Source organism: Styela clava, chromosome 2, assembly GCF_964204865.1.
Source record: "Styela clava chromosome 2, kaStyClav1.hap1.2, whole genome shotgun sequence".
Lineage (NCBI taxonomy): Eukaryota > Metazoa > Chordata > Ascidiacea > Stolidobranchia > Styelidae > Styela > Styela clava.
In genome coordinates, this window is record NC_135251.1 from 13,009,653 (window position 1) to 13,022,588 (window position 12,936).

Sequence of the window (12,936 nt, forward strand, 5' to 3'; positions counted from 1 at the left end):
GCCATATTTCAGGGTGAAGGAGACGCGAGAAACCAATACTGGTTATCGAGCAGCGGCACCTATAAAATAAGTCTAACACTATAATTTAAAAAACAAAAAAACGAACTAAGTTTAAATAAATTGAGGAAAAAAATACATAAAATATCTCGAGACGATCTGCTGTAACCAGCAATCGCTCGCTTCAACCAAAGTGACTATAATAGTCACTTAGGCTTCAACAAAAGAAAAGACAACTCCGAACACCACTGATTCGGTAGCCATGGAGATGGCGTTAGTGGATTGTGTCACAACAATGCTATTGTGATGCCCATTAGCTAACAATGGGCAATAAATGTCAAATTCTGATGGCGCATGGTTATTGGTTACAGTGGAACCCATGGTTTGCTGAGGGCGACAACAGGATCAGCAACGAATAAACCATACCTTTATGCTAGAAAGGAATTGAGGTACCTGTTAATGGGATCTAGTGATTGGCAGCTGGAGTCAGGGCTTCACATACCGTTACAGGAAATATAAAATCAGGGAAGACATGGAATATCAAAATGTGAAAGATATTCCATAACAGTCATTCAAAACGAATGTAACCTAGTATCAACATTCACAGTGGGAAACTAGATAGACTACAAGACATGAAACAGCAAAACTAAGAAGAGTCAAGTACCGTAGACTAATAGTTGAGTGAACCAATGAAGCAAAGTTTAAAAGTACATAAAAAAAATATTATTTATCAGGTAATACTTTTACAATGTTATATAAGAGTATAATGACAATCAGATAAACAATTTAGGCTTTACTGACTGCAAGAGAAAACAAGTCACAATGTTATGCTAATTAACCAAGATCTTGAGCAGATGGGCTTAGAATTTCAATGTGGTTAAATTCGTACAAAGCTTCATGAACCATCTCAAACATAAGAAAAGTAGTTTACTATATTGTGCAGGTTACGAACAAATACAGGTCATGCAATTAGCATGGCACACTTTACATAATTCAAATCACTGGCAAGAATGCAATAAGATAAGGACATGAAAAAATTGAAAAAAAAAAAAAGTATTATTATTACAGGTATAGGCCTAGCGGAGCAAGCGGGAAAGAGTGCCGAGGCCACATCATTTGGATGCAATCACAGCAGACTGGTAAGGTGACAGCAAGAATTTTTTATATTTTGTTTTGAAAGTTTCATAAGAAGAGTCACGTAAGATTTGGGGAATACTATTCCAAATTACAACACCCTTATACTTCAAGGAGTTTTGGGACTTGCTTAGCGAAAATCTGGGAACAAAAAAATTCGATTTTGTCGAAGAGCGTGTGTTATGCTCATGCACATTACTGAGAACAGTGAAATAATCAGCGAAAGCTGCAGGCAATTGGTTGTTGTGGAACTGGTGCATAATCTTAGAAATTTCTAATTTATAGATGTCAGACAATTTTAGCACCCTGGCTTTATGATATAGGGTGTTTATGTTTGAACGAACTGGTGCTCCGGAGAGAATTTTAACAGCCCTATTTTGTAAAATCTCTAATTTACGCAAGCTAGTTTGAGTAGCGGAGCCCCATGCAGCTAAGGCGTATTGGATATGTGATTGAAAAAGAGCAAAGTAAATAGTCCGCAGAGTTGGGCTCGGCACATAATACTTGAGTTTTCCCAGAATCCCTACTGATCTGGAGAGTTTCTTGTACATTTCAGTGATGTGGCTGTTCCATTTGAGTTGATGGTCAATATGAAGCCCAAGATATCTATAAGACTGGACGATTTCTAGTGGAATACCATTAATTTTAATTGAAAGACTTGAATTTCTAGTCCGGCTTTTAGGGCTGAATAACATGACTTTGGATTTTTCCACATTTACAGTGAGTTTATTGCATATCATCCACTCATATACTTTATTAATTCCAGTGTTCACTTTGGCTTGGAGTGTGATCAAATCCTTCGCACTATCGAGAAGGCAGGCATCATCGGCAAACAATTTTGTCAGGAAATTAGAGCTGTTCGATAAATCGTTTATAAAAAGTAAGAAACCAAGAGGTCCTAATACACTACCCTGTGGAATTCCATACTGGATGGGCAACATTGGAGATTTATGAGAATTGACCTCTACATATTGGTACCGACAAGACAGGTAATCAGTTAATAAGTTGCCTGAAACACCTCGAAAGCCATAATGTCTTAGTTTATGAGAAAGAATATGATGATCGACAGTATCAAAGGCTTTTTTTAAATCTAGAAAAGTACAACAAACAAATTCCCCCTTGTCAAGTTTGTCATAAATGGACGAAATTAAATCTAGAATAGCATGGTTGGTAGAGTGTTTGGTCTGAAATCCAAATTGGCACTTGTCGATCAAGTTAAATTTTGAACAAAAATTAATCATTCTCTTATACAATAATTTTTCTAGAATAATGCCGATTGCTGGTAGAATGGAAATGGGTCGGTAATTAGATGGATCATTTCTTTTGCCATTTTTAAATATAGGGATCACTCTAGCTATCTTAAGTGAGGAGGGAAAAATACCTAATCTAAATGAAGAGTTGAAAAAATGGCTTAGCGCTGGGGATATGATGTCTGCGACTATTTTTAAGAAGTGAGATGGAATACCATCAGGACCAACTGCTTTACCCTTTTTCAGATTCGAGATTATTTGAAGAATCTCTGTGGTTGACGTCGACTCAAGATAGAAAGAGTTTCCTAGGGGAACACCCAAGAAATCTGTGATTGTATTAGAGCTCTGAGAGATTTTTCTTGCAAGTCTCTCACCAACTGTTGAGAAGAATTTATTGAATTCATTGGCCACCAAGACAGGATCTGACACTGAGGTACCATTTTCAAGTTTTAATTCTAAGATGGAAATATCATCTCTGGACTTGATCTTAATAATGTCGTTAATAGTTTTCCATGTGCGTTTAACATCTCCTCGGTTATTCTCAAGGACGTTTTGGTAATATAATTGTTTTGATTTTCTCTGCAAGTGAGTAAGGATATTTTTATACTTTTTAAAATGGGAGCGCTGGTTTAAATTGCCCTGCAAGTACATTTTTTTGAACATATTGTTCTTGTGCCGAATTGACCTACGAATTCCTCTAGTGATCCACGGCTTGGAAAATAATTTATTTTCTTTACGTGATAAAGGACGTAAGGGGGCGTGTTTATTTATTAACCATTTTAAATGGCCAATGAAGGAGTCAAGAGAGAGATTGAAATTTTCTTTAGTTAGAGAAACACCCATATAATTATCACACATCGACTCAATTTCCGATCTGAAAGAGTCGCTACAAAAGTTTTTCATATCGCGCCTCATTCTGATTTTTGTTTTGGGGCCAACATTCATGCCCGAAATAGTACACATTACTGGAAAGTGGTCAGTTATATCGCTAAGCAAAATAAAGGTAGAGGAGAGAAGATTTATGGTATTTGTGTAAATATGATCTATGAGGGTGTGGGAGGATGGAGTGACTCTAGTTGGTTTTGTTATTACTGGCATTACAAAGTGGGATATTAGCATGTTGAAATAGTTGGTAGTGGAATTGTCGCAGGTGTCAAGTAAGTTGATATTGAAGTCACCTAACAGTACAAATTTCTTTTTCGCCACTGCCAGCTTCTCAAATACACCAGCCATTGCTTTAGTGAATGATGGAGTACTACATTTGGGATGTTTGTAAATCACACCGATTACAAGGCTCTGGTTGTTGGAATTTAGCCTTGTCTCAATCCACAAATCCTCACAATTTGGCAAAGTTAGATCAAATTCTTGGATCACTTGATATTCTAAATTGTTTCTTGTATAAAGTCCAACGCCACCTGCCATGGTTGGAGTGGGGACATGAAAAAATGCGTAACCAGGGATGTCTATATTGGTAACCGAAGACCCATCTTTTAATCTGGTTTCACTGAGAGCGATTATATGCGGAAGGACATAAAAATAAGATGCCAATTCAATAAGGCTATCAACATATTTTGACAGAGATCTGATATTAAGATGCATTAAAATTAACTCTGATGGTAGGAACATAGATGAAGTCTCATTTATCTCACTTATTTGGAGATATTGACACTGTGTTAAGCTAAAATGACTGTTAAGATTGGCAGATTCCCAGTTTATATTTGGGGGGTAGGAGGTTAAATTATTTACAGGCAACATTGATAATTGGACTTGGGATAATAAAAGTGCATATAAGCAATCGATTATGGGTCAGTAAATAAAACTTCAATGTAGAAGGGCCACAAGCAGTTACTCCACATATAAAATGACGAGCAGTTACGGATATTAGACTTTGAGTGAGGTCTGAGACAAGTGAAAAATGGCTTGAATTAGCCATAAATAGACAAATGGTTGAGACAATGAAGGCACTTATCTGATTTTTTTTAAGTCTTCTTCGTCAGATATTGATAGGGGACTGGTGTCCTTGTTTTTTTTCACTAGCACTCTTCCATTAGAAGTCCAAAGAAAAGCGTATCCGCATTGCTTTTTGAGGATTTTAGCTTGATAGAAAAGATTTTTGTTTTTTTCAGTTAGGTTTTCCACAATAAAAGCTTTTGATAAGTTTTTTGTTAATGGTCTATTGGCAGCAGTTCTGATAAGGTGCCGATTTTTCAGAATTTTGCTCCGTATTTTTCTGTTAGTAAACTTGACTATAATAGGTTTGTGAATATTAGTATTGTGAGTTGGACTACGGTGAGTGACAGAGATGTCTGAGGGTTTGATATCGACATGGATGGATTTGCCAATCTCCATTATTATTTTGTCTGTGTCTTCATTCACTGTAGGAGGAAGACCGTGAAACTCAAGGTTGTCGAGTCTGGATCGCCTTTCTTGTTCCTCGAGTTTTTCGGTGACAAAATAAAGATCTTCTTCGAGATCATATACTAATTCTTCAAGTTCGCGTATTCTTTTACTGCATGTTGTTAATTTAACATCCATTGATTTTTGTTTTGCAGAGAGATCATCATACATATCTGAATGAAAACTCTGAGATTCCTTAATTGATGTGATGTCATGTTTCAACTCGTTTATGGACAGCGTTTGCTCTTCCATACACTCTTTAAGCCCAGGGCTCAATGGTATGTAATCCGAAGTAAGGTTTGCCGGGTTAAATTTATCTTCGAGACACTTGGCAATTAAAGCTGGAAGCTGGATCTCGATTTGTCTCTGAATTACTTCTTGCAGGTTCCCTGGTCGTAGAAAGTTAATTCGAGGTTTAGCATGTAGAATAAATGCTAGGGATGGGCCGGGATACGGATCCGGACTCGGATTCGAGTCGAATCCAGGCATTTTTTGGACTCGGATTCGATTTCGAGTCCACGTCGTTTTTACCGAGTCTATAATCAATTCTGTTTTTACTAATTTACGCCTTTGTTCGTACTTTTACCCCTATAAATCTCACTACATACCTTAACTAATTAAAATTCGAGGTCAAATATGTAACAATATCACTCATGTGTAATATAAACACTCGTAATAAAAACGACGACAGATATCCAGATAATATAACCCAAGTTAAAAATTATTGATAGCTTATAACAATGATGCGCCAGTCACCTTCAAACTATCTATCCTTTTTGGTATACATGTGCTATACAATAAAATATGTGTTAGCGCAATATTTTTGAGTTTTCGATTCGCGTAAATAAATATGAAAGATGCGCAGATTCAACCCAAGGGGGAATTTCATCAATACCTCTTTTAAATCGAGTTTATTACGTGCAATCCTTTTCTCTAAAAAGGGAGCAATGGAATGCATCGAGCGTTTTAGAACGTTTTCTTGAACTACTGAATTGCAAGCATTGTGTTGACGACGAGTGGCATCTCTCTACCATTTACACACGCGACATAGTAAATTTAGGGCTAGAAATATTTGGAATTATGGGAAAGCATTGTAGTCAAAAGCTTTTTATTTTCATTTTATCATATTGACATGTAAGAATTTCTAAAAAGCCGCCCAGAATTGAAGCAAGGTGGTGGGCTGGAGATCCAGTTCACAGCCGAGGCGCACATTGACCCACGTTTACGTTTGTATTATGGCCGCCAAAAAAGAAGAAAAATATATTTTTAAATTGATCAAACAGCTATCTGCGGAACCTTTAGACAAAAAATATGAGCTACAACGTATGTTTGTGAGCGCGCGATGCTGTAGTATGGTCAAAAACGTGTTTTTCTACTTTTACATTGTGAGGTCACGGACTCGAAGGATTCGACTCGAGTCCTTGACCTATTACTCGGATTCGCCGAATCTCTGTAATGTCGGACTCGTCCCATCCCTAATAAATGCCAATGCACCTACGGTGAAAAAATTAACGAGTTAAAAAAAAAAATTGGTTTTTGTTTTATAGCGGTTTGAATGAAATCGTCCGCAGATTGGCTACACCGCCCTAGGCCTGGTGGGTGAGTTGTCCGTGTAGTCCAGGCCTGCACAACATACGGCCAGCGAAGCCTTTTATTGCGGCCCTCAAAATGGTTTCATGTGATATTATTAAAGCTAAAGAAAATTTCTTTTTAGCAATATATGTTTGTGTATTTGTATTGTGATGCGAGTGTCTGATACTATTGTGTGTATGTACGTAAAACGGGAATCTATGGTGCGTGCGTGTTTGACCAAAGACTCTCAGTTCTCATTAGTTCATTGTGATGAACAATTGGTGGTTTGACAAACATTTTCGCTTTCAGTTTATTTGACAGCAGTAAAATAGTAGTAGACTCAAAAATACTGTGTTTAGTTTGCCGAAACGTGGTTTCAGTTTCAAAAGAATATAATCTTAAGACGCCATTTTGAAACCAATCACCCGAACCTCGCTAACCTAAATGCAAATGAAAAGCGACTTGAAGCCGAAAGTTTACGAACCAATCGCTCTGAACAAATTCTTTTAAAACTTCCAAGCAATGATAGTGCTACTGCTACCAGAGTTAGCTTCGAAATTTCAAGGGAAATTGCTGCTGCGGGAAAGAGTTTTACTGAAGGAGACTTCATTAAAAATGCATGTTAAGTTAGGCTTACCATACGTCCCGGTTTAGCCGGGACAGTCCCGGTTTTGACGAGCTGTCCCGGCCGGTTGACTCAAATGTCCCGGTTTGTCAGCACGACTGTCGTGGGTAAAAAATTCATATTCATTATTATTACAATTTTTTTTAACGGTGGCAGCCCATTTACCACTGATTTGCGACACACTTCGCTAGTTCAGAGAGAGAGAAATTGCTCTATTGTTATGTCACAATCGGTATATGTTTTACTATCACACTGCTATTCATGGCCAAAGTTTTGACTGCACCTCTAAATTAATTTTTTTTAGCCTAAATTTGCGTTAACTTGTAAATATACACAGTTAGAATTTCTGATGTCCGCTGTCTGATAAGCGGATTCGCTGATTTTGCACGTTTAGCCAGAAATAAATGAGAGTCGGTGATTTTTAATTGCATTGTTCCGCTGTTCTCCTCTGAACCTAATGATGATTTACTTTAAACCAGTTTCGTATCAGTAACCTTTGATGCATCAAACAGAAAAAATTTAAAGCTTGTTCCAGTTGTGGTTCGTTATTTTTACCTGATGTTGGTGTGAAGATAAAACTATTAGAATTCAAATCTTTACCCGGGGAAACCGCCAAAACTTTTACTAAATCCTTGCTCTCTGTTCTTGGAAAAGTTGTTGGATTCTGTGCGGATAACTGCAACACCCACTTTGGAGGCGTAAAAAGACGAAAAACAAATAAGGCTTTTTTTTCAAACTAAAAGAAGTATAACCGGTATAGATTGTGCGGCTCATGTAGTTCAACACTGCACTGCTATGCCCTTTCCAACATGCCGTATATACTTTGCCTGTTTGTGTTGATGTGCGAATGTATGATAATATCTTACATTCACACTGTCCGAGTAAGAGAGCAGAAACCATTCTGCGATTTTGTTGATATTGAATATCAACGGCTATTACAGCATGGCAACACTCGGTTTCTCCTTTTATTACCTGCTTTGCAAAGGATTACGGAAATGTTTGAAAGCTTGATAAATTATTCGAATACTCAAGAAGGATGTCCTACTCTTATGCTTAAATGTTCCAACGTACGAACTTCACTTGAAATTTGTCCTTTGCCAGCTCACCTACTTCAACAAAATTATTTTAATTTTGGAAAAAGATAATAGTAATGCCGTAGATCAGGGGTCGGCAACCTACGGCCCCCGGGCCGGATCCGGCCCGCAGAGTATTATAATCCGGCTCGTGACGCTTCACTGAATTATAGTAACAAAACAGCGGTTTTGACGATTATATTTTTCAAACTAAATTATATTATAACCTTACAAGTATATAATTCACAATTACTCGTTTAATGTGCCTATAATTTAATTATAATTAGACAAATGGCAACAAAACGCAGAAAAGTTGATGTTAAGTGCAAATGGTTCAATGGCGCTGAAAATATTCAAATGGAATTTTTTGAGATGCAATGAAGAAATAAATCTATATTCTATTCGAGAGATGTATTACTGTTTGATTTTTATTATAAAAAGTATCATCCGTTCGGTTTCAGCTTTCTAAAAATATGTGCGGCCCGCCAATGACTCGCAACCCCTAATTTTGGCCCGCGATCGACAAAAGGTTACCGATCCCTGCCGTAGATGTCAGAGGTGAAGCTAAATTTGAAGGAAAAAGGGTAAAGTCTGTTAATTCCGTCGCAATCACTTGTACTTCTGGAATCCTTGGAACGCTCTGACGAAATCGACGTAACTCTATTTAAAAAGAATGTTTGCGATTTTTACGAGAAATGTCTATCGTAGCTGCATGATGAAGCCTACAATGCTGTCAGGCCAAACATATGAACAAATTTGAAGGGTGAAATAAACTGGACTGAAGTGTTTGGTCTTCAAAATTGATAAATGATATATATGTTTGGTTGGCTAGTCAGATTTTGAATAGCGATGCACTTTTCGACAAATACCGATGTAGAGATATTTATCTGAGCATGGTCCAAATCAATTTGGCTTGTTTAAGATGTTTAACGTTTTTTCTAACAGAAATATTAGCATTTCGAATTTGCAGAAACTCGTAGATTTTGTTTGCCGGAACATCGGCATCTGTTGAACGGATTTTCTCCATTGTTAAAAATTTTTGATCCGAAAGCAGGTTCAGAATGCCAGAAGAATATATAAAAGCACTCGTGAAGTGCAAATTTAATGGTGATGTCTCTTGTTATCAGTTTTATGAAAAAATCAGAACATGAATTTTTGAGAAGGGTTCCATCAGCGGACAATACTTTTGGTCTAAATAAATAATACAAACTATTTTTTTGTGTTTTTCCAAATTCAATGATCAGTAGAGATTTACAGCCGTATATACCCTTAATGACATGGTAGACGTTTCAATATTACAAAGACTGGCAATCGACCGAATGTTTGCCAAATTGCACCGTCCCGGTTTTTTGTTTCAGATTTATGGTAAGCCTATGTTAAGTGCAGTTTCTTTAATCTGCCCACGTGAGGAAGAAAGAAAAGTTTCAAAACGTAAGTCTTTCACGCACGACCGTACAACAAAGAATTGAAGATATTTCGGAGAATATAACTAAACAGTTGGACCACAAAGCAATGGAATTTTTATATTATTTTTTGGCTATTGATACAGCACAGCTTTTGCCTTTTAGTGTTTGTAAGAGGTATTGACGATAACTTTGACGCATCTGAGGAGCTTGCTAGTATGCAGTCTATGCAAGGTCGGACTACTGAAAAAGATATCTGCAGCGCTATTATAGATTGTGTTACCAAAAAGCTATCTAGTGATTTTGAAAAATTGGTTGGATTGTGCACTGACGGTGCTCCAGCTATGTGCGGAAAAAGAAATGGAGTCGCGGCTTTAATTACCGTCACGATTATGATATTCGTAACTTGATTTTTGAAATAAAAAATTAAAACAATGAATGTTTGTTTTTAGATAATATTTAGTGAAAAATCTATTTTTGATAAATAAACACAAAGGGACCTCCTGAAGTATGCGCACCAAGATGGCGCACAACCTGAACCAAGGTTGGGGTTCAGGTTGTGCGACATCTTGGTGCGCATATTCCAGGAGTACCCACAAAAGATCACTTTCAAAAAAAACATCGTGTTATTCTTTAAAAGAAAATAAATCTAAATTTCGGGGAAACACAGTAAGAAGTGCTGTACAGTGTACAAAACTGCTATGCGTAAAAAAGCCACATGGTTATTCTTTGTGTAGCAAATTTTTGTTCCTTCAAGAAGATCGTAAAAAGGAAACTTTCACAGACTAGAATTTCAATTTCTTCTGTTTTTTCGAAGATTTACGTATTCGAGTCGCCACTGATCCTAATAACCAGTATAATTAACCAAAGCTTTCTACTTTTCACCACCCACTAAGATTCCTCGGGCTAATCACCTGTTGTAGACTTTCAGTGTGTAAAATGATTCATGAAATTTTGGCTGATCCACTGCAGTCTTTTGTCTCCAGATGTTTCAGAGGGATTAGATTTCCGTTTTTAAGGTAGGCCACGTTTGTAGTGCTGCTGCATATGCCAAGAAAGGTATTCTGCAGTTTGCAATACTTGGCAGTTGCGACAAATTCAGACATTTCCAAAATCTCAGAAACAGATGCAGGAAGAACCTATAAAGAAAAATTTCCATCGGTTCATCTGTTATTAATGACCTGAATAATGTTGGTAATTTTAGAAAACATAATCATGCTCCAAGTACTTAAATGCTCAATAGGAGATAGATCCAATAAAAAAAAAAAAAATTAATATCTAAAACAATATTTTGTGCTATACCTCTGCTGAATATTTAACAGACATTTTTGTCAAGCTGTTGAGTTAAACCAACCCCATGTAACTCCCGATATTTGGTCCCGATGTTGGATTCGCCGTCACGCCCGACTAGGCGCAGACAGATTATTGCTTCTAAAATCACCGTGCGTTTTCCTTTGTTCTGACGGCGTTGTCTCACGACAAGATTAAGTGAGTGTCTTTATAAATATTCAAATTAGTTGTGCATCAACATTAATAAGGATTTTATTATAGAATGCAGATTACAAAACAAAATAGAAAAGCAATCATTTGAGAGGGAAGACCCTAGCACTTGAAAGCATGTTGACAAATTACAGTCTGAAGATTTTAAATTCACCTCAAGGCTCCAATGAGTAGATGTCGTAGAGAATCACTTTGTGCTACGATTGTTCAGCATAAAAAGAGTAAGTTGTGAATGTCCTAGGTAGCCAATACAGTAATGATTTGCCAAAGAATGTAAATTTTGATAAGAGATCAAGATATTATGTAACCTAATATGTATATTTTCAGGAAGAAAAGGATCAAAAAAAGTTGCAGTGTGAGGATTTATGCTGTGTAGCAGTAAGCAAGGATATAAATTGACTAATAGGTGATGATTTATCTCAAAAATCAGAATCAACTTACACCATTCAGCCATATCAATGAAAATTTTTGATTGAGGAACTAAAACTTTCGGCAAAAAAGATATATGGTGAACGATACCACCCTGTAATTGTAAGGTCGGTATGAAAACATAAATTGAACACACCTATTTTAACTCCAAATAATGAGTGTTTTATGATGGATTTTTTTTCATTCATTCTGTCATTGTATACGAAGTCACCAGCTGCATATGACAACTTGAGAGGTGCTTTACGTTTGTCATGTGAATCCATTTTGCTTGATTTCAGGATATACCCTTATTCACATAAATTGGATACCTATCATTGCTATTATCTAAACATGGCTTCAACATATATATATTCATAATTTTAGATATGCCAAAATAATTTTGCATTTTTTTGTCGAGTGTTTTTAAATTATTGATTTGTGATAAATAGCAAGAACTTTTTGCTACTGCAAAATCCACCACATTCATTGAATGCATGAATATTTCTTCTGGAACCGTTACATTTTATTAATTCCAATTTGTTTTATGAGGTATTCACATTTTTGTTTCAAATAACACTTTGTCAAAGTGGCTGTTATACTTATATATATATAAAAACACGCGTGCTTAGATGGTAGACAAGGCCCAAGCTCCAATTGTTGTAGGCAATTTATTTCAAAATATCTTAACTAAAATAAAAAATTTTGCAGACTGCTCGAAACTCACTTTTGAAGAATGATTTGCTGTCACCAGATGGGATTTTGGCATGGAAACACATCTATAGGGAATTTATGAAGATATGTCTACAAAAACATTTGAAACAGCCATGTAAACTAACAGACCAACATGTTTAACCGTAAATATATACTACATGAGAATTTTAGATTTAGCATGGAAAGTATTTGCTGCAGCTTTTGAATTGTCCGTGACAAACAAAGTTTGATGCTGCACTGGAAAGCAATTGGCAATCAAAGCAATATATATCCGTCCGGTACGTTTGCACAAACGAATGGAACCGCTGAAACATCATTTCTTTCATTTCCCTCGTTATGATCTACAATATGCCAATGCAGTGACATTGTCGCCACATATCGCAAAGCATACTACATCGAAATCTCGTTTTTCGCGCCGAAACTGAAAGGTAATATTAAGTACCCCCATCATGTTATAACTCGATCCCCCTGATAGAAACAGAGAGAATTATCCAATGTTTCTGACACACAGCCTGCCGGCATATTCTCATCCTAACTTTGAGGTTCCGACGACAACTGCTGTTGCCAGTTTTATTACGCAACTCAGTTGGTTGATTTAAAAATTAAGTTGGAAATCCGTAAAAACAAAGGCTACTTCTAATATAACTATTTTTATCTTGTGCGTGTGCGTTTTGTAATGTGAGACCAAAACTGATATTCATTCAGGGGATCTGCTCGTTTGAAAATATTTAGTGGCCGCCTCCGTAAGTGGAATTATTTTTCCCGATACTGGCACAGCGATACAGGCCAACATTTCAAATTTTTCAGCTATCATTTAGGCTGCTAAGTATGATTACTCAAAAGTATTCGATTCCTCGACATGGATT